The 23,963-nt window shown below is 42.3% G+C and overlaps 1 pseudogene; it reads left to right on the top strand.

Annotated features, from left to right (window-relative positions):
• Positions 1–1,768: 1,768 nt before the first annotated feature.
• On the top strand, positions 1,769–23,741 carry LOC132381828 (Ig heavy chain C region-like; annotated as a pseudogene).
• The last annotated feature ends 222 nt before the right edge of the window (positions 23,742–23,963 follow it).

The raw sequence follows: 23,963 nt of genomic DNA, 5'->3' as shown, positions 1-23,963 counted from the left end.
AGAACATAGGGTAACTGAGGAAATGAAACAGATTGACATTAGGAAGGAAACGGTGATGAGTAGACTGATGAGACTGAAGGCTAACAAATCCCCAGGTCCAGATGGTCTGCATCCTAGGGTACTAAAGGAGGTGGCTCTGGAAATTGCGGATGCATTAGTAATCATTTTCCAATGGTCCTTAGATTCAGGATCAGTTCCTGAGGATTGGGGAATGGCTAAAGTTATACCACTTTTTAAGAAAGCAGGGAGGGTGAAAACAGAGAACTATCGTCCTGTCAGCCTAACATCAATTGTGGGGAAGATGCTAGAGTCCATTATTAAAGATGAAATAGTGGCATATCTAGATAGCAGTGATAGGATTGGGCCGAGCCAGCATGGATTTACCAAGGGCAAATCATGCTTGACTAATCTATTGGAGTTTTTCGGGGATGAAACCAGGAAGTTAGACGAGGGAGATCCAGTGGATGTAGTGTACCTCGATTTTCAGAAGGCATTTGATAAGGTCCCACATAGGAGATTGGCGGGTAAAATAAGAGCTCATGGCATTGGGGGGAAGATATTGACATGGATAGAAAACTGGTTGGCAGATAGAAAGCAAAGAGTAGCTGTGAATGGGTGTTTCTCGGAATGGCAGGTGGTGACTAGTGGGGTGCCACAGGGCTCGGTATTGGGACAACAGCTGTTTACGATTTACATCAACGATTTAGATGAAGGCATTGAGAATAACATCAGCAAGTTTGCTGATGATACTAAGCTTGGTGGCAGTGTGACATGTGATGAGGATGTTCCGAGAATTTAGGGTGACTTGGATAGGTTGGTTGAGTGGGCAGATACTTGGCAGATGAAGTTTAATGTGAATAAGTGTGAGGTTATCCACTTTGGGAGTAAGACCAGGAAGGCAGATTATTATCTGAACGGTGTAGAGTTAAGTAAGGGAGACATACAAAGAGATCTAGGAGTCCTTGTTCATCAGTCACTGAAGGTGAATGAGAAAGTGCAGCAGGCAATGAAGAAGGCTAATAGACTGTTGGCCTTTCTTACAAAGGGATTTGAGTACAACAGCAAGGAAATCCTTTTGCATTTGTACAAGGCCCTGGTGAGACCACACCTGGAGTATTGTGTACAGTTTTGGTCTCCAGGGTTAAGGAAGGACATCCTGGCTGTAGAGGAAGTGCAGCGTAGATTCACAAGGTTAACTCCTGGGATGTCCGGACTGGCTTACGCAGAGAGGTTAGAGAGACTGGGTTTGTACACGCCGGAATTCAGGAGATTGAGAGGGTATCTGATTGCAGCATATACGATTATTAAGGGATTGGACAAGATGGAGGCAGGAAATATGTTCCAGATGCTGGGAGAGACCAGTATCAGAGGGCAAGGTTTAAGAATAAGGAGTAGGTCATTTAGAACAGAGTTAAGGAAAAACTTCTCCCAGAGAGTTGTGGGTGTGTGAAATGCACTGCCTCAGAAGGCAGTGGAGGCCAATTCTCTGGATGCTTTCAAGAATGAGCTAGATAGGAATCTTATGGATCGGGGAATCAAGGGGTATGGGGCAAGGCAGGAACCAGATATTGATAGTAGATGATCAGCCATGATCTCAGAATGGCGGTGCAGGCTCGAAGGGCCAAATGGTCTACTTCTGCACCTATTGTCTATTGTCTATTATTATCCGAGCTACAATCACAGTTAATACGCCTTCTGCATTATGCAAATGAGCCCAGACTCTCGAGGGTTTATAAAGTCTTTGCTCCTTCACAAGGTTGCATAGAGATCCGACGCTGATGTCTGGAACCTTCTCTACTTAAGAGGCTTTCTGGTCGTGAAGAAAGAATGAATATTTTGTGTATTTTGATATTTTTAGCGTTGTTACCCAGTACGTGCAGTTCATTTTTAAAGAGAATAAGGATTACGATTTCACTGTTGTGTAAACAAATTTCATTTTATGTTAAATCCTGTGCTGCTTCAGATATGCAATGATTAAATTTGTTTTCCTCCCTTCAGATGCCTTCAGTGCATGGGTAGTACAGACACCAAGAGAAACAACAAAACAACCAGGCGAAACTGTGACCATCAACTGTGTTTTAAAAGAAACTTCCTTTGGCCTACGGAGCACAGAATGGTACCGCCAAAGACCGGGTCAAACCAATAAGGAAAGCTTATCGATTGGAGGACGATATGCGGAAACTGTCAACTATTCAACAATGTCCTTTTCCCTGCAGATCAGGAATCTAATTGCTGAAGACTCAGCCACGTATTTCTGCAATGTTGACTATGGATCTCTCACATGCCACAGTAGTCTAAGCCACAGCAAAAACCTCCAGGACAGTTTTATTTTGTTCCTCGATTTGTAAATGGGATTACAAACTGTGCCTTTACTTTCATGGGTGTTGCTCGACATAATTTTAAAAAGATACTTCTTCTTTGGGTTGAATTCCACCCACATTACTTGGTGATCAATCACCAAAATTTTTGTTTCAATATCACATGCCCTGATAATGCACTGAATAAATAGAAGGGCGGTTGAAACCTGAAAGAAATTGAGACCCATTGACGACTAGAACATATTGTTAAGTCTTTTGTTTCTGTCTTATTCTGGAAGACCTACCTCTATAATTAATTCACATTTAATGATTACTTTCTGCATTGGGCTGAATAGGAAGTAAATTATTGTGGAACGAATACGGAGGTGGCACAAAGCTGACTGTGAAAGCTGGTAAGTGACATCTTATATTACATTTTGGGCAACCGCATTTGTTCTCAGATGACAAGGGCAATTATATTCTCACTTAAATTATGCAAACGGGGTAGTGCAATATGATAATGTACTTTCGGAATAGAAAAATGCTAACTCGCTGAGATGTTCCAGAAGAAATTAAGTACGCGCATTTCCTCCCAAGATAATACTTTCGTTGGCTTAAAGGAAGACAATTGAACTTGGAATATCTTTACAAATCTAAGCGCACCAATTACCTTCGACCTGCTGCACGCCTCCCCGGACAGTAACTTTAAAGTAACAGACACAATAGCCTGGTGGAACGCAGCAGGCCAGGCAGCATCTATAGGAAGAAGTACAGTCAACGTTTCGAGCCGACACCCTTCATCAAGACTAACTGAACGAAGAGATAGTAAGAGATTTGAACGTGGGAGGGAGAGATCCAAAATGATAGGAGAAGACAGGAGGGGGAGGGATGAAGCTAAGAGCTAGAAAGTTGATTGGCAACAGCTGGAGAAGGAAGAGGATCATGGGACGGGAGGCCCAGAGTGAAAGAAAGGGGGAAGGGAAAAGCAGAGGGAGATGGAGAGCAAGCAAGGAGTGATTGTGAGAGGGGCAGAGAAAGAAAAAAGATAGAAAAGAAAAAAAGGGAAATAATAAATAAATAAGGGATGGCGTAACAAGGGGTAGAGGGCATTAATGGAAGTTCGAGAAATAAATGTTCATGCCATCAGGTTGGAGGCTACCAAGACGGAATATAAAGAGTTGTTCCTCCAACCTGAGTGTGGCTTCATCTTGACAGTAGAGGAGGCCATGGATAGACATATCAGAATGGGAATGGGACGTGGAATTAAAATGTGCGGCCACTGGCAGATCTTGTTTTCACTGGCGGACAGAGGGTAGGTGTTCAGCAAAACGGTCTCCCAGTCTGCGTCGGGCCTCACCAATATATAGAAGGCCGCACCGGTAGCACCGGACGCAGTATATCACACCAGCCAACTCACAGGTGAACTGTCTTTCTTTCTCAATCTTTTTAATTAAATTTTTCAAAGACAAATATGTAATGGTCATAATAGTACAAATGGAGTGGGATTACATTGTTGGCAATTAACACGTGAGTAAAAACTAAAGGTAACACAAATATAATTGACCTCCCAATCCCTTAATATAAACAAGATACAAAAAAAATTTAAAAAGCAAATTAAAAAATCAAACAAACCTAAACTAAACAAAAGTAAAACTATACTAAGCAAAGTTGAACTATTCTACTGTATCAAATAAAACCATTAGTGTCGTCAACTCCGCTCCCCTACTCAAATTAATGAATGATATAAAGGAATCGGAAAAGGTCAAAATTACATTCTATAAAAGCATTGAATAAAAAGCCTTCAAGTTTCTACAAATTTAACCGAGGGATCAAATGTACAACTATTTTTTTTTCTAAATCTAAACAGGATATGGTTTGGGAAAACCATTGAGCTGTAGTTAGAGGACTCATCTCTTTCCAATTCAATAAAAATAGATCTTCTAGCCATTAGTGTAGCAAATGCAATCATCCGCTGAGCTACAGAGGGCAGATCAATCATTGGTAGCCAAAAATTGCAGTAAGGCTTATTCCCTTATCAAACGGGTTTAATAACAATCATTTATGATATGATTATGGATATACACTAGATACATCCGATAAAATTTTCAAAAAATGAATGGGAAAAGGAACTTTAACTTTCTTTAGCTATGGAGAAATTGGAGAAAAAATTTCAATTAGTTAATTTTTCTTCTATTTGTGCTAAACATACTTTGATTCAATTTAATGTGCGACATAGGGTTCATATGTCTAAAGATAAATTAGCTCGTTTTTACTCTGATATAAATCCTATTTGTGATAGATGTCGCTCTAAGATAGCCTCTCCGACTCATATGTTTTCGTCTAGCCCTGTTTTGGAAAACTTTTGGAAAGATATTTTTGATACATTCTCTACAGTTTTGCACATTGGTTCACAACCACACGTTAAGTGTCGCCTTACCTGGAAAGACTCTCTGCGGCCCTGAATGGTGGCGAGGGAGGAAGTGTAAGGGCATGTGTAGCATTTGTTCTGCTTACAAGGATAAGTGCCAGGAGGGTGATCGGTCGGAAGGGATGGGGGGGGGGGGGTAGTTTCAAATGGACAACTGAATCTTGTAGGGAGTGATCCCTGCGGAAAGCAGAAAGAAGGTGAAGGGAGGGAAAGTGTGATTCATGGTGGGATCCTGTTGGAGGGGATGGAAGTTACGGAGAATTATATGTTGGGCCCGATGGCTGGTGGGGTGGTAGGTGAGGGCAAGGGGAACACTATCACTAGTGGTGTGGCTAGAGAATGGGTTGAGATCAGATGTATGTGAAATGGGAGAGATGCGTTTGAGAGCAGAGTTGATGGTCGAGGAAGAGAAGCCCCTTTCTTTAAAAATGGAAGACATCTCCTTCATCCTGGAATGAAAAGCCTCATTCTGAGAGCAGATGCGGCGGAGACGGAGGAATTGTGAGAAAGGGATGGCATTTTTACAAGAGACAGGATGGGAAGAGGAATAGTCCAGGTAGCTGTGAGAGTCTGTAGGCTTATAGTAGACATCAGTTGATAAACCGTCTCCTGAGATAGAGACAGAAAGATCAAGAAAGGGGAGGAAGCGTCGGAAATGGACCAGGTAAATTTGAGGACAGGGTGAAGTTGGAAGCAAATTTAATGAAGTCAACGAGCTCAGCATGCGTGCGGGAAGCAGCGCCAACGCAGTCGTCCATGTAGCAAAGGTATAGTGGTGGACGGATACCCGTATAGGCTTGGAACATGGATTGTTCTACAAAGTCAACAAAAAAGCAGGATTAGCAGGGACCATACAGGTGCCTATCGCAACACTTTTGTTTTAGAGGAAGTAGAAGGAGCCAAAGGAGAAACTATTAAGAGTGGTGGTAGAGGGCAAATTGTTAGGTCTGGAATCCAAAAGAAACGGAGAGCTTTGAGACCTCCTTTGGGGGATGGAGGTATGTAAGGACTGGACATCCATGTTGAAAAAATTCCAAGTGTGAGAAGTATCACGGACATAGGTGGGAAGGGATTGAACAAGGGGGTGGGAAATAAAACAGTGTCGAGGTATGCAGAAATGAGTTCGGTGGGGCAGGAGAAAGCGGAGACAATGGGTCTCCCTGGGCAGGCAAGTTTGTGGATCTTGGGTAGGAGGTAGAAACGGGAAGTGCGGGGTGTGGGAACTATGAGGTTGGTGGCAGTGGATGGGAGATCCCCAGAGCTGATAAGGTTGGTGATGGTGTGGGAGACGATGGCCTAGTGCTCCTTAGAGGGGTGATGATCGAGGGGTAAATAAGAGGAGGTATCAGAGAGTTGCCGCGGTGCCTCGGCAAGTTAGATGTCAGTACGCCAGACCACAACAGCGCCCTCTTATCAGCGGGTTTCATAGTAAGGTTGGAATTGGTGCGGAGTAAGCGCAGACCAGAGCTTTCGGAAGGAGTGAGTTTGGAATTGGAACAATGTGTGGTAAAGTCGAGTCGGTTGATGTATCTTTAAAGTATTACCTGATGAATTGATATAATGCGATTATTCCATATACTTGAGTGCCGATTAACTTCCCACTGATCGCAGAAATAACCTGCGTTTTTGTTCGTATGTAGCACTGTGATATATTATTCCGTCTGCCCAGACCATTTTCTTCCAATACTCTAGCAATTAATGTAGACCTTCCCCTCGGGTTTTGATCATTTTCGTGAAAAGAATTTCTCAGATGTCAAGCACAGTCGATTCCGCACACTTAACCGAAAAATTGGGAAGGACTCGACAGAGGAGTACCAGAGGGTGAATTTATTGAATACTTCCAAACTAAATCAATGCCCTTTCTATTTTCCTGTACTAATGATAATCAAAAGGAAGCTGTCTAATACCAGCACCTGTCATTCAGTCCAATGAAATGAATGGATTGTTCCTTACGTCCACGTCGTATCTCAAGATTCCTTCTCTTCGATAAGTGACATCCCTGGTTTTCTGTCTTGATCCCCATAAGTCAATGCACATATTTAATCCTCATTTTTCCTTCCTTTGTAAATCCAGTGATGGTAGAATTGATTTCTCAATTAGTACCAAAGATTACCCATAAGGCCAGGACATTTTTGCAGAATTAGGCCATTCGTCCCAACGCGTATGTTCCGCCATTTCATCATGGCTGATCGATTTCCCTTCAAACACATTCTCCTGTCTTCTCCCTGCAACCTTTCACGCAAAGACTCATCAAGAATCTATCAACCTGAGCTTTAAATACACTCGATGATCTTGCCTCTGCACTGTGTATGGCAACGAAATCCAGTCATTCACCACCCTCTAGCCAAAGAAATTCATCCTCATCTCCTAACTGGGCGTCCCTCGGTTCTGACGTTGTGCCCTCTGATTCTAGACTTCCTGCCAAGAGGAACCATATTCTCTTCGTCCACATTATTTAGGCCTTTCCACACTTGATACGTTTCAACGTGATCGTCCTCTTATTTCTACTAAATTCAAATGAATACAGGCCAGAGCCATCAAACGCTCCTCATATGATAGACGTTCAAACTCGGAATCACTTTTGTGAATTTCCTATGAAATGTCTACAATGTTATCACATCCTCTCAAAGACAAGAGCCCCCAAACTGCACACTTTACTCCAGGTGAGCCCTTAACAGTGCCTTATGAAGCATTGCAACCTTGATTTTATATTCCCGTCCTCGCGAAATGAATACTAACATTGCATTTGCCTTCCTCATTCAACTTGCCTTCAGAGGAATCCTGCACGAGGACACCCAAGTCCCTTTACACCACATATTTTTTGAACTTTCTCCTCATTCAGAAAGGTAGTCTAGGCTTTATATCCTTCTACCGAAGTGCGTAACCATACACCTCGTCTTTGTATTATTATAGAACTGTCACTTATTTGCTCATTCTCCCAATCCGTCTCACAGGTTCCCATCACTTTGCAAGTTAGTTCAAACCCTCTTCAACAACTCTTGTAAACATTCCCACAAGTATATTGTTCCCCAAACACGCTCCTATTATGTACGTCATCCAGAAGAGATCCCAATGATCCATAAATCTTAAACAGTGCCCCTGCACTAGTTCCTCAGCCACATATTGAACCGTCCTATTTTTAACCTCACTGTGGCGTAGCACAAGCAGAACTCCAGAGAGTACAACGCTAGAGGTTCTGTTTTTCAGCTTTTTACTTAGCAGCTTGAATTCTCTCTTCAGGGCTCCTCCCTTTTCCTACCTATGTCATTGGTGTTACTGTGTGTTCTGGTTGCTCATATCCCACCTTTTAAATACTATGGATCCATTCTGAGACGTCTCTGACACTGGCACTTAGGAAGCAACATACCATCCGGGTGTTCGTATCATGTCCACAGATTCTCGCGGTAACTGTTCCTATCACTAGTTCAGTCCTCTTTTGCCCCCTTCCCTTCTGAGCCATAGCAGCAGATGCAGTGCCAGTAACCCTATCGCTGTGATTTCCCTCTGCTGGTAGGTCGTCCACCGCCCCCACCCCCCACACACATACACTAGAATCGAAAGTGGTATACTTATTTTTGAGGGGAACACCCACAGAGGAATTTTGCATTGGCTGCCCACTTGCATTCTTTCTACTGACAGTCACCAAGTTTAGGGGTGACCACTCCCAGTAGGTGCTATCTCTCACCTCCTCATTTTCCCATATGAGCGAAGGTCAACGAGCTGTAGATCCAGTTCCAGTCCACGTTCTATGAGGAGCTGCATTTCGGTGAACCTGATGCAAATATGGTTATACAGAAGGCTGGAGTTCTCCCAGGGTTTCACTTCTCACACAAAGAACACAACACGTCCCTGGAGCAATCCTCACTGCTCTCTGTATCAACCGAGGAAAATGTAGAAGAAGAAAATAACCAGATACTTGCCTCGCCCAAGCCTGTTGTCGCTGAAGCCTGGTGAATCAGATCCTCCCTACTCCAACACTCGTCCACTCACACAATGACTGCTCTGCTTGTCGTTTCCTCATTTTCATTTGTTCACTTGCCCAGCTCATGTAAAGTACGCAGGTGATTGAGAGTTGGCTAGTGGCACAGTAATACGTAAGAGAAAGCCCAGAAGGAATGAAGCATTTTATCTTATAGTAATCCTATGGCTTTGTTGCTAAGTTTGCTGAAGATACAAAAATAGGTGGAGGGGCCGGTAGTGCTGAGGAAACAGAGTCTGCAGAGAGACTTGGATAGATTGGGAGAATGAGCAAAGAAGTGGCAAATGACATGCAATGCTGGAAATTGTATGGTCATGCACATTGGTAGAAGAAATAAACGGGAAGACTATTATTTTAATGGGGAGAGAATTCAAAGTTCTGAGATGCAAAGGGAAATCCTCGAAAAGGATACCCTTAAGGTTAACCTCCAGGTTCAGTTGGTGGTGAAGGAGGCGAATGCAATGTTGGCATTCCTTTCTCGAGGAATAGAGTATAGGAGCAGGGATGTGGTTTTGAGGCTCTCTACTGCACTGGTAAGACCTCACTTGGAGTATTGTGTGCAGTTTTGGGCTCCTTATTTAAGAAAGGATATGCTGACATTGGAGAGGGTTCAGTGAAGATTCACTAGAATGATTCCGGGAATGAGAGGGTTAACATTTGAGGAACGTTTGACCGCTCTTGGCCTGTACTCCTTGGAGTTTAGAAGAATGAGGGGGGACCTCATAGAAACATTTCGAATATTGAAAGGCATGGACAGAGTGGATGTAGCAAAGTTGTTTCCCATGGTGGTGGAGTCTAGTTCGTACGAGAGGGCATGGATTAAGGACTGAAGGGCGCCCATTCAGAACAGAGATGCGAAGACATTTTTTAGGCAGATCAGAGGGTGGTGAATCTGTGGAATTTGTTGCCACGGGCGGCATTGGACGTCAAATCATTGGGTGTATTTAAAGCAGAAATTGATAGGTATCTGAGTAGCCAAGGCATGGGCGGTTATGGTGAGAAGTCGGGGGAGTTAGACTAAATAGGAGAATGGATCAGCTCATCATAAAGTGGCGGAGCAGACTCGATGGGCCGAATGGCTGACTTCAGCTCCTTTGTCTTATGGTCTTATGGGATGTTTAAGATAGGATCGCCTTTTAATAAACTTTGCAATAATAGTTTATTGCGAGTATTACATACAAGATGATCATCAAAATACAAAGTTCAAAGTATAATCAAAGTACATATACGTCATCATACACAAGCCTGAATTTAATTTTCTTGCAGGCATTCACATTAAATGAATTTCATCGATACTGTTGAACAGAATAAAAAAAAACAATGAAACCCCGTGCACATCAAGATGAACAACCAATGGGCAGAACACCAACTCTGCAGATCAATAAAAAAACAAATAAATTAACAATAATAAATAAATAAACAATAAACATCGACAACCTGAGATTATTCTTTTTTTACAGTGAGCTGTGGGTTGTGGGAAAGGCTCAGTATCAGTGTGAAAGAATTTAGTGAAGGTATCCTTTCTAGTTCAAAAACCTGATTTTGAAGGGGTAATAATTGTTTCTGAATCTGAGGTCCTGAGGCTTCTGTGCCTCCTTTCTGAAGGCGATAGCGATAAAAGAGTGTGACCAGGATAGTGACTGTACTTGAAGATAAATGTTGCATTCCTGTGATAGCGATCCATATAGATGTGCTTAATGGTGGGAGGCCTTTACTCGTGATGATCTGGGCAGTAACCCCGACCTTTTTGTAGGTTTACCACTCAAGGCCGTTGGTATTTCCAATGGTATATTCTGTCGCATATCTACATAAGTTTGTCAAAGTTTTAGGTGTCATGCTGAATCTTCTCAAATTTCTTAGTTGCGTTGCTACATTATCTTTCCAATGGCACTTACAAGCGTGGAATCAGGATAGGTCCTCTGAAATGATAACGTTGAGGAAAATGAAGTTGGTGATTCTCTCTCAAGATGAGGACCCGCGGTTTTCACCTCCTGCAGTTAATAATCAGCTCCTTGGTGTTGCTGACATTAAGTGAAAAATTGTTATTCTGGCAGCTAGATTTTCAATCTTTCTTCTCTGTGTTGCTTCGTGAGCACCTTTGAAACGGCCAAGAGTTTATCAAACGAAATTTCAAAGTACCATTCAAGGTACAAGAATTATTAACTGCAAGCTCTGATATCACTATACTGAAGGAAATACTGCAGCTTGAGACACCCCTTCAGCCAAAATGTCTTAGAAGCGCTATCATAGCTCTTGATGTAAGGAATATTTCAGCTGTCTTATGCCTAACACGTTGTCACCAAGAACAAAGTAAAATTGATCCAATCATTTCAACTATGTTTCTGAAGATGAATATTTTGCAGGATAGTAGTAAGTGTCTAACCAGAACAGCAGAAGTAATTATTTTGTTTTTGTTAATTTTAGCAAGGCAACCGATGCCACCAACCGTCAATATCTATTCTGCAACTGACGAACAAAAGGCACAGGGTTTTGTGGAATTGATTTGTGTCATCAGCGAATACATACCTGAAAACATCGCAGTGAACTGGCAGAAAAACCGACAAGCCGTATATTCTGGCATTATCACCAGTCCTCCGGCGAAAACATCAGATGGAACGTTTACCTCAGCAAGTGTGCTCAAAGTGCCGCTGAATGAATGGGCCAGTGGTTCTGTGTACTCGTGCCAAGTATACCACTCTGCAACGGGCAGGAGCATCCGCAAAGACATACGAACAAAATCAGGTGAGAGGGAGTTCCCAATTTACAAGTGAAATATTTCCACTTTCATCCTCAGTTTTAGTTACTGGGTTGTGATAATTTAGCAACACGGTTTAAAAAGAACCATACCAGTAAATATTGAGATGCTTGTCAATATAGAGTTTGGGTAAGAGAAAGACAGGAATGTGCTTCTGAACGTTTAGGCAGCAAACATGAAATATCAGAGCTAAGAATTCCAAATAAATCTTGGGAACGGTGGTCACAATATGTCATGTTGCATCAGTGGATATTGATTTCTGATCACGTTAATAGAATAGGATTTGTCTATCCGAAACAATTCTAAGGAATCCGGGCATCATAAAAGGGAAGCACTGGCAAGGGGTCATGAAAGATCGTCTGTGATCCTCTTTAAATTTCGCTGCACTTTAAATTTTACTGATATGTTATAACTCTGGCTGGAATCAGTATGCAATAATAAAAGTGTGGAAAAGAAATCACTGAAAGGAAGAAAGTAGTCGAGTCAACCACCGAAAGACTCAAACAGATAAACCTTGTGCTAACCTGGTCTTTCATTCCTTCTAAATACATGGAATGACCTTAGACGCTGCATATTTTGCCACCTTTTTCCATCTAATATTCGCTTCCACAATCTAGCTTTCTGTGTTCTGTCGTCCCTCGGCTAGCTCCATACCTCTGGCTATTCTGCCACAAGCCACTGACCCCTTCCCCACTCCGGTATTTTATCACTGTCGTCTTTTCAGTGTTACGTACCCGTGACACATGATAGTGGTGTACTTGTCACGTGACAGGTGTTGAAGCTATACTGGACTTGAGATAATGGTCTTGTTATGGTGGAGTGATGTCATTTTCCCGCCAGTAGAGGTCATGTGAAAGGACTTTTTTACAGGGTATAAAAGGAGGGCCCCTCCCTGTGAGGAGGGGTAGTTCATGGCTGGATTTCCCATGCTGACTTCATGCCACTGCGTGATTTAACGTTATGACGCAGTTTAGTTGAAAGATGAAGTCTTATTTAATGCCTAAAGTTTAAAAGGTCATTGCCAGCAGTTTCTTTATAATACTGCTAGTTGAGAATTAGTGGAGAGTGAAGATCGGAGTTCGGGAGTTAAAAGATCGAGGAAAGTCGATTTCGATGGTGAAACAGGTTGGACCTTGGATCCTCATTTGGAAGGAATCCGTTGACTGTGCTCGTGTTAATCCCTGTGAATAGCAGAAAGGCTTGAGTACAGTTTTGTAAAGGAAAGGTCAGTGCCTTTAAGTCGTTACATTTCATCTTCGTAAAATTCTTCGTGGGAAAAGTAGTTCGAGTGGGAATTGCAGCAAGACGACGAGAAGGAGAATTTAAATCGTCTTAAAAAGTCTCTCCCTTAAATGGACTGTAAGCATTTTGAACTTTTGCAATACTACTTTGAAGAACTGTTTTTGCAACATCATTTTAAGAACTGTTTAAGTTTCCTTGCTTTAAGAACTGTTTAAGCTGCCGCACAGCAGCTGATTTCCGTTTACATGAGTGGTTTGCTTACTTTTGGGGGTTTGTTTCAGTGTTTAATAAATGTTCTATTTGTTATAAAAACCCCTGCCTCACTCATATATTTATTGTTGCTTGAATCCGTAACATCAGGGAAAGTCTGAATGTACCCGTCCCTTCACCCTTCTTTATTATTAAATTGAAATAATTGCTAAGTTTCAGGTTCGTCATCAATTAAATCATCCTTCCAATTTTTTGTTCTAGGTTTCGCATTATTTCTCAGAGATCCTACCGTTGAAGAAATGTGGATAAACAAAACTGCCACACTGGTGTGTGAAGTGATCGCCACGACTCCAGCTGAGGTTTCCATCTCCTGGACAGTGAGTGGAAAGAAAAGGGCTGATGGTGTTCAAACAGGACAGGCAACAATGATCGGAAGCCAGTACATGACAGCCAGCCGTTTGACCAGCAGCGTTGCAGAGTGGGACAGCGGGGTAGAATACTCCTGCTCGGTGCAGGACAAGCAGTTAGCTGCTCCGTTATCAAAACGGACAAAAAACACAAAAGGTGGGTGCAATAAGAGCAATCGTACTGCAAAGTAGTGTAGATGCAGAAAGAGGAACAGAAACTGTTGCATGTCAGGCAGCAGATTGCAGAGGAAAACAGGCATGATGGTGAGCGAGTTGTCCTCCGGTAGAGCCGTATGGCAATACATAATTCAGGGGAAGACGGGCGTTGCGACAATTAGGGCACCGGTAAAATTCCCCCAAAACATTGTTAACCGAAATGTTGGAGACATATGGTCCTAGAACATAGGAGCAGTCAAATTCGGCCCAGTAAAACCGAGTGCACATCAGCACTAAGGAATTGTACATTTTTAAAATTACTTTGTAGTTTCAACAACTCCTCACAGAGTCTACTCTCCACCTCCACATCCAGAATAAGTTATAGCAGTCAACGTAGCTAGTACCTTCATGCTTTTCGACATGGGAATTGAAGAACATAAATTAAACGCGCGCAGTCACACGACAACCATATAAAATTCAGAAGAACAGTTCAATACTGAATCCAGGTTTCTGGAGATTTGGGTCAGGCATTCTAATATCGGTATCCCTGTGCCTGCGCACTCAATCGTCGTAGAGTCATAAAATCACACAACACAGAAATACTGTTGGCCCTCTGAAACCTATGTTAAAAGCTGCTTCATATCTATCTCAATCCAATGTGCACTAACAGAAAATAATTCTTTAAATGTCTTTCGTACTTCTGTGATCATCCAAATACGTTCTCAGTATAGTGACCACATCCACATCTAGCACTATCCAGATTTCTACAATTTACTTTGAAATACATTTCCCTAAAGCTCCCTCTTTTAACTTAAGCATATGCTCTCTTTGGATTTCATAGTCTAGTAATAAGGAACGATGTTGTCAATTTAGCCTATCTTTGTCACTAATAATTGTATCTGGTTTTATTGGGTCACACCTCAGTTCCCTTCACTCTAGAGAAAACAAGCCCAGCCTATCTAGTTGCTTCCCTTAGTTGAGGTTCTCCAATCCAGTTTACATATAGTTGAATATCATATCCACTCTTTCCAGCGCAATGACGTTCATCTTATAAAGTGGCGACCAGAACTGAACTACGTGCTTCAAACGCGAGTGCACGAGAGTTTGGTAAAATTACAACAGAACTTCCCAGCTTTCACATGCTAAACCCCGATCTAGGAAGTGTTCCTTTCTCAACGTTGCACCTAGCAGCGCTGCCACTTTAGGGTACTATGGACCTGAATTCCAATATCACTCTGCTCATAAACGTATCTTAATATTACGCCATTAAAGTTCATCTGCCGCCGCACGTGTAACTGTCTATTTGATCTGTGTCGTCTCACAGGTTTAGACCGCAAACCTCACGATTCAGCAACCATAACGTCAGGAATTATATTTCCGATAAGCACATGCAAATCGAAATTTCTATCACAAACAACAAAGATCACAGTATTGTGATACGCCGCACGTAGCATAATTCCGAACAGAAAGTAATTGTTACCATTACCCTTAGCAGCTCACTAACAAGTAGGCTGCTCACCATGAAGTCTTAAACAAATTAACAAGCGTATTGATAGAAACCTTGTCAAATAGAAAGGGGAGCAATATTTCTTCTCCGCAGATCCTACAAGTCCAGCTGAGTATTTGCACTGTTTCATTGCAACCACATTTCGGAAAGATAGTTTTTGGAGATTAATACTGGTTGACTTCTTTTGCAGCCAAACCATTGGAACCAAAGGTACGCCTCTTGCCTCCGTCTCCAGAGGAGATTCAAACTGCGGGTATCGCTACGATCACATGCATGATAACAGGATTCTACCCCGATGACATAACCGTTTTGTGGCAGAAGGATGGAGCCGCGTTCTACTCGAACGCTACCAGCTTCTCTACGGCACTTCAACATGACATGACCTTCAGCACGAGAAGCCTCCTTTACTTGACTGCAGCCGATTGGAAGAAGGACGCAAGATACTCCTGTGTCGTCACGCACCCACCTTCAAAATCTACTGTGAAAGCAAACATCAGGACCTCGAAAGGTAAGTACAGTGTGCCAAAATACACACATCCAGTCCGTGTCCGACATCCCAGAGAAGAGATAAACTGCATCAACCGCCTGCAATGAGCAGAGTGGAACGATGATTGTAATGTCCTATAGTAGTAATCAGACCTCTCTGATGGTCCGCTAAAATAACATTATGAACGTCAGCTAAAATTCGTGAGAGGCAAACGGATCTCTGTTAAATCTGCGAAGACAAACTGCATTATAATATTAATTTGCCTCACTAATAGGAGCTAAATGAGTAAAGCTGAAGGAATGTTTCCGGACATTAATTGATCAATGACAACATGAATGGAGACCATTCTTGGTATTTCTGATTATATTCTAAGAAGATTGTTTAATGGACCACCCTTGTAAGCAGACGTGTTTAAGCACAAGTGGATATAATCAATACATAAGAAGTAGCGTACTAACAACTCACAGGTAACGGAGGGATGGTTTAGCAATGAGACTCCGATGTGTTTTGCGTGAATTATTGGGTGGAACATCCTCTGTAGGATTTTGTACGTCCTCTCTGTGCAATGCCTGGATTTCCTCCTATTACTCCAATTTACTTCCACAGTCTAAATATTTACCGGTTAGTAAGTTAATTGATCGTTGTAAATTGTCCAGTGATTAGGCGAGGGTTATATCAGGAGTTGCTGGCGGCGCTGCTCGAATGGCCGGATGGCCCTATTCTGCCCTATATCTTAGAATAAATAAAGAAATGTTGGTCCAACTAACTGAAGTGAATCATAGAAACATAGAAAACCTGCAGCACAATACAGACCCTTCGGCCGATATTTTGTGCCGAAAATATCCCTACCTTAGAAATGACTAGGCTTACCTCCAGCCCTCTATTTTACCAAGCTTCATGTACCTACCTAAAAGCCTCTTAAAAGACCCTATCGTATCTGCCTCCACCACTGTTGCCGGCAGCCCATTCCACGCACTCACCACTGTAGAAAATTTACCCCTGACATCTCTCTGTACCAGCTCCCCAGCACCATAAACCTTTGTCCACTTGTGGCAACCAGTTCAGCCCTGGAAAAACGCCTCTGACAATCTACACGATCAATGCCTCCCATCATCTTATACATCTCTATCAGGTCACCTCTCATCCTCCATCGATCCAAGAAGAAAAGGCCAAGTTCACTCAACTTATTCTCATAAGGCATGCTCCCCAATCCAGGCAACGTCCTTGTAAATCTCCTCTGCACCCTTTCTATGGCTTCCCCGTCCTTTCTGTTGTAAGGTGACCAGAAATGATCACAGTATTCCAAGTAGAGTCTGACCAGGATCGTATGCAGCTGCAACATTACCTCTCGGCACCTAAATTCAATTCCACGATTAGTTAAATAAGTATTGAAACACTCCGTACCATCAGCAGCAATCTGCCGTGGCCTGGAACTCTTTCAACCTGAGGAATGTCAGTTTTTTGTCTCTCGCATGGTGTTGATGGTCTGCTGCCTGGATCTCACAATAAGACGGGATATCATCCACGACAATCTACGGGGGTTTGGGGATTTCTGACATAGCCGTTTTATGGAGAAACTGAAATGTAATTCACAGGAAGATGCAAGGTCAACATAGTTTAGTCAATTACTTGGACCATTAGATCCCATTATACAGTGAACATTCGTTTAGCGATACAGCATGGAGTAGGCTATTTCTGTCTTTCCAGCCACGTCACCCCAAAAGCTGCACATCCCTGATTAACCCTAACCTAATTGCGCATCAATTTTACAGTAAGACCAAAAAACCATGATAGAGGAACAGAATCAGGCCATTCAGCCCATCAAGTCTACTCCGCCATCTCATGATGGCTGATCCCGGATCCCACTCAACCCCATACGCCTGCCCTCTAACCATATCCTTTGATGCCCCTACCAATCAGGAAAGATCATCTTCCGCCTTGACTATATGCACGGACGGCCTCCACTGCAGTCTGTGGCAGAGCATTCCACAGATTTACCACTCTCTAGCTGAAAGAATTCTTCCTTAACCTTTGTTCTAAAGGGTCGCACACCAATGTTGAGGCTGTGCCATCTATTTCTCGATACCTTCACCATAAAAAACATCCTTTCCACATTACCCTATCTCGTCCTTTCAGCATTAGGTTGGTTTAAATGAGATCCACACGCATTCTTCTAAATTCCACTGAGTACAGTCCTATAGCTGCCATACCCGTCATTCCTGGAATCACCCTCATGAACCTCCTCTGGACTCTCTTCAATGACAACACATCCTTTCTGAGATATTGGGCCCTAAACTCTTTACAATACTTTAAGTGCGGCTTGAATAGTGTCTTCTAACGGCACAGCGCAAACTCGTTGTTGTTATATTCTATTCCCCTCGAAATAAATGTCAACGTTGCATTGGTCTTCGTTACCACAAACTCAACCAGTAAATTAACCCTCTGGGAGTCTTGCATGAGGACATCTAAGTTCCTCTGCACCGCTGATATTTGAAACCTCTCCCCATTTAGATAATAGTCAGCACTATTGTTCCTTTTACCAAAATGTATTATCATATATTTCCCAACACTGTCTTCCATCTGCCAGTTTTTTGCCCATTCATCCAATTTGTCTAAGCCCTGTTGCAATTGCATTGCTTCCTCAGTACTACCTACCACTCCACCTATCTTCATCCACAAATTTTGCCACAAAACCATCAATTCCATTATCTAAGTCATTGACAAACAATGTGAAAAGCAGTGGTCCCAAAGCTGACTCCTGAGGAACACCACTAGTCACCGACAGCCGACCAGAAAAAAGGATCCTTTTATTCCATTTCACTCCTGTGTTACATACCCCGTAACTGGGTGTCTTACCAGCAAAAATAGAAGTATCCATTGGAGTCTGGTACTATTTTCAAAACAGTGTTTATTAGTAAAATATACAAATCAATATCAACAATGCAAATATACAGATAATACACGTGAGCAATAATAAACCTAAAAGTGTGGGTATAATAATAGTCAATAATAAACAAGCTCTATCGTTGTGTAGGGGATAATGAATTGTCCTATGTGTGTATAAAGTCCAGTTCAGTTCATACAGGCTGAGGTAGTTGTTGGTCGATGTGTTGTAATTGTTGGAGAGAGAGAGAGAGAGAGAGAGAGAGAGAGAGAGAGAGAGAGAGAGAGAGAGATCAAACAGTGACAGCCAGTCAAACCTTCCTTTACGATCTTGATCCGTCGATGTGTCGTTGTGGCCATTCAGGTATGACCCCTCTGTCCTTTAGCCAGACTGTTCTTCTATGGTGGACTCGTCACCCAGGCAAGAGTGGACACACACACAAACCCCACCGGCCTCACTATAATCACTGCGAGCTCAAATTGACCGATCCTTCGTTCGGTCTCCGATGCCCCACACTTTTCTCATGGGTTCCAAAACTTAAACAGTGCTCACTAGTGTGTCTCTTGGTGCGTCTGAGGGGTGTCTCCCCAGACCTCAATTTTATCCCTACTCACGGGGTCTCAGATGTCAATCAGTTTTGAATGGCTTAGCCCATCAAACCAGCCCACTCCGGCTGTCCACTGAGGAATTTTAATGAACAGAATAGTACCAAGTAAAAAGCCCTCTCCGGAGCCGTGAGTCTTACAGGAGTCATAATATGGTCTCCCTCCCCCGGTGTTATCTCGCTGTTGTCTGACGCAAATGTTCAAGTCCCAGTATGTTTTGTTCCATCTCTTTCTCTCTGATTAACAGCCTGGCAACAGTAACGGTTTGTAATTCTCCCAGGGGAGGGGGACATGGGCAACCTTGCCCCCTTCTGCCCATCAGAGCCCATCCTTCGTAACACCTGCCTGTCAGCTATTCATGCCAGCAGCTTTCCGGTAACGAGATTGGGTTTTATCTTGTTGAGTAGCCTCATGTGTGGCACCTTGTCAAACCCCTTCTGAAAATCCAAGTAGATGACATCCACTCTGTCGTCTCTGTCCACCCTGATTGTTACTTCCTCGAAGAACTCTAACAGAATTGTCAGGCAAGATTTCCCTTCACTGAAACCATGCTTACTTTGAATTATTTTAATCATCATTCTCCAAGCACCTCGAAACCTCATCCTTAACAATAGACTCCAACACTTTCCCAACCACTGCAATCAGGCTAACTAGCCTATAACCTTCCCTTCTTAAAGAGTGGAGTGACATTTTCAATCTTCCAGTCCTCCGGAACATGCCAGAATCAAGTGATTCTTGAAAGATCATGGCCAATGCATCCGTTATCTCTTCAGCAACCTCTCTCAGGAGTCTGGGATGTAAACCATTTGACCTAGGTTACTTACGTACCTTAAGACCTTTAAGATTGCCTTGCACTATTTTCCTTTGTAATAGCAATGGCACTCACTCCTGCTCCCTGATGCCCATGGACCTCTGGCACACTGCTAGTGTCTTCCACAGTGAAAATAGGTGCAAAGTACCCATTACGTTCATCTGACATTTCTTTTTCCCCATTACTACCTTACCAGCTTCATTTTCTAATGGTCCAATATTACCTCTCGCCTCCCTTTTACTATTTATATAATAAAAAAAAACTTTTAATATCCTGCTTTATATTATTGGCTAGCCTGTCCTCATATTTCACCTTTTCCCTTCTTATAGCTTTTATTTTAGTTATCTTTTGTTTGATTCTAAAAGCTTCCTAATCATCTAAATTCCCACTCACCTACTACCTTATATGCCGTTTCCTTCGCTTTTACGCAGTCCTTATCTTCCTTTGTCAGCCACGGTTGCCTACACCTGCCATTTGAGACCTGCTTCCTCTATGGCACATATCTATCCTGCGCCTTGTGGAATTATTCCGGAGACTTCAGCCATCTCTGCTCTGCCGTTATCCCCGCAAGTATCCTCTTCCAATCTATCTGGACAAGCTCCTCTCTCATGCCTCTGCAATTCCATGTATTCCATTCCGATACACACACAGGCCAGTTATGCTTCTCAATGACCCTAACTAACCAACCCGTTAAGTTTTTCTTTGACTGGGAAGAAACTGGTGCAACTGGGGAAAACCCGAGCATTCCACGGGAGGAACGTAGAGACTCCTTACAGAACAGCACAAGCATTAAACTCCGCACTCCAGAACGCTCCGAGCGGTAATAGCGTCACGCTATCCTGGCTTTGTTTTGTTGGTTGGCAAATGTCAGAGCCAAAGAAATTGCACCAAAGAAAATGATGACAATCAATTATAGAAGCAGAATGACGTCATCGTATTAGATGGTTAGGGCAGTTTAGTACGCTTCAGGTGCTTCATGAATGAACTCCTTTCCATGATAAGCACAGATGGTCGTTTATGCAAGCATATTGGACAAATCTAATCACAAAGCCTCATCAAATGAAGTAGCCCATGTCTTCTTGCGGGAAGATCGATATCACATCCTAAGGTTGGCACTGACTGCAAAGTGAGATTTCTATGACATAAGATCCGGACAATTGTAACAGTCTTCTCCACACATTCAATGGTTTATGCACAAGAACATTCGGACCACCCAGAGCACCAACATTTTCCAGTTTCCGACCATTCATAAAATTTACTATCGTCATATTTATTTCTCCTAAGTCGATATCCTCACGTTTTCCACGTTACATTCAGTCTGCTAAGTTCTTGCAAATTTACTTATCTTGTCTAAATCCCACCAAATTGTCCCAAAATCTTTCCCACAACCCACAATGCCACGTAGCTTGTATTCCCAGTAAACAGACATATTACAGTACATCCCCCAGTAATATCATTGAAATAGATTCAGAGCATCCGTGGCGCCAGTATCGATCACCGTGATATCCTGTTCACCACAGCTTTTAGGGCCGTAAACCCTTATTTCATTCATTTCTGGTACATGGTTGCTGTACTGTTTAACATGCACAAAGTGGACTGCTTTTATTCACCTGAGCTACACTGATAGTAACACCCAAACACAAAATACCATGATGGACTGGGGCTTCAAATACGCGGGTCTCACTTGGAAGTAGAGTATAGCACTTTCCCTTCAGTTTCGATGGGCTTATACCCTGTAACTCGCTACCCAACAGCTGTGAAAATTATGAGTCACTAGAAGCATTAAAGCAATTCAGGAAAATAGCTCATATTTTCTATGCAAGACAGGTAAACAATGGACTTACCAGTTGCATCGAGAGTTCGAAACAAAAGTAATAAAGCAGAAATACTAAAGGCTCGTACATCCTTGAAACTGAATTTACTCTTCCAAATGTTACTGTATTTTAATACCACAGCTTTTATTTTTTCTGGAATCCATTGGGTAGTAAATAATGCAGGCGTTGGATCATACAGCGCTGTAGACTTTTATAATTATCAAGATCAATTAAGTGGCAAACGCTCCCTGCGAATGCATGGTTCCAGTAATTTTTATGGCACGTGGTAACCTACGGAGTCAACGTGGCCGCTTCGGTTCCATGTTACTGGTAAATTTTCCTATTTCCCACAAAATATGACAGAAAATATTGAAGAGCTAGCAGTCAGTCAGTTCATAAAGTAATGAGGTATTGAATGCAAACCACACAACAGTGTTCTTCATTAGAATTTATTAGAATGTTATATTTTGTTTTCTTATTTAGAATAGTGTTCTACTCTGTCCATAATGGAGAAAGTGCTGCAGGTTTAACTAAGTATAACATTCCGCTTAATTGTTCTTTTCGAACAACTTACTTTAGAATCACATTGGGGACTAGAAGACTAATCTTTTGCTGATTTTGTGTGAGTATCTTTTAAAGAAGCCACGTTTTCCCTCAGTATTTTGAAGATCTGAAAGTGAACATTTCCATCCCTGAATAGGAGAAAGTACTTACTGTAAGTCATGTCAGTGTACTGTTTGCTCTGTGGTATCAATAATCGGGAGAGTCAATGAGGATATCAGACAAGGAAGACAAAGGAGTCAGACTGATAAGGCAAGGATAGCTCTATTATGGAAGCAGAAAAAAGTCACAGAGAAATGCATAGTAAGTGGGAATATGAGCTACTGTGATCTGGCTATAGTTGTTACAATCCACATCTTGAACATCGCAGAATGAATATAACCATTCCCTCTTTTTTCCCAGAAGACTGCCATGAGGCTGACATTAATGCCATCATAAAAAAGCCTTCCTTTGAAGAGATTTGGATGCGTCGGAGAGCAACAATTGTGTGCGAAGTGGTTTACACAGATTTAGAGAATGTCACAGTCTCCTGGCGAGTAAATGGGAGTCGGAGAATGAACGGAGTAGAGACTCGCGGTCCAGAGTGGAGGGGAAGTAAATTCGTCATCGTCACCAAACTGAAAGTCAGTGCAGAGGAGTGGAACAGTGGAACCGAATACCTCTGCTTCATAGAAGACCATGATCTGCCAACACCACTGATAATCGCCACGAAAAAAAACAAGGGTAAGCGCAATTAAACCCCGTGTTGAGGCCACAGAATGCATTAAATTAACTGTTGGACATTGATATTCATGAACCAGTCAATAGAATGGTAAATAAAAGCTCCTCTAATCTGGAGGATTTCGGAGTAATCTGCAAGTCACAGACGAAACTAATTGAGCATATATTTTTCTATTCCAGTTACTGAAATGCACCGTCCGAAAGCCTACCTCTTCTACCCATCAGCTGAGGAGATTCAAGCCGAGGAAGCAGCTACCCTAATTTGCCTCGTGACCAGTTTTTATCCGGAAGATATATACGTCGGCTGGATGGCTAATGACAACCTTTTGCATTCGGGATACTCCATCCAGTTTAACAGCGATAAGGAAAACGGCTCTAACTCGGTCACCAGCAAACTGAGGATCAGCGCAGAAGACTGGGAGAAGGGAACCACCTATACATGTTTGGTTGGACATCCGTCGCTACAAACAAATATAGTCAGAAGTATTAATAAATCTCACGGTAAACCTACTTGAGTTAACGTGTCACTTGTACTAACTGACAACTTTAAATCGTGCGTCTAATTTTGCTTTATTCAATGACTAATACTTTGGAAGTACTTCTTGCTTACTGCGTAGCTGTTTGAGTTTTCGCTTTGCAGATTCACAGGAGACCACGCATAGTATTCACTCTTCAGATGTTCGCACCACAAGTGAAATATTCCGTTAATGTCATCTGTTCGGTAACATTGTGATGAGCTCTCGATAACATCAGAATGATTTACAGTGATTCTGAAAATATAGTACTTCGGAAATGTTAGTAAGTCACGGAATAGATAGCAGATAGTGATTTATTCTGTATGCCACTTTACTTTGAAATAAATTCAGAATGAAAACCTCTTACCTTCCAAGTGTGTTCTCTTATCTTTGCAACTAACATGACTCGGTTTTATATATTAGCTTCATTAATACATCTGGTACACTGCTATTTCCTTCTGACATATTGCAAATATGGCAGCGAGACGGGGCAGGCAACGATGTAGGGGAAACTACTGAGGTTATTCAGATCCTAGCAGTTCGTAGAAATGAGTTTCGTGATCTAGTTTAACGGATGGACTCGTT

The sequence above is a fragment of the Hypanus sabinus genome, chromosome 26, assembly GCF_030144855.1.
Source record: "Hypanus sabinus isolate sHypSab1 chromosome 26, sHypSab1.hap1, whole genome shotgun sequence".
In the NCBI taxonomy this organism is placed as follows: Eukaryota; Metazoa; Chordata; class Chondrichthyes; order Myliobatiformes; family Dasyatidae; genus Hypanus; species Hypanus sabinus.
The sequence above is the reverse complement of the archived record's forward strand: the minus strand, read 5'-3'. Positions and strand labels throughout refer to the sequence as shown.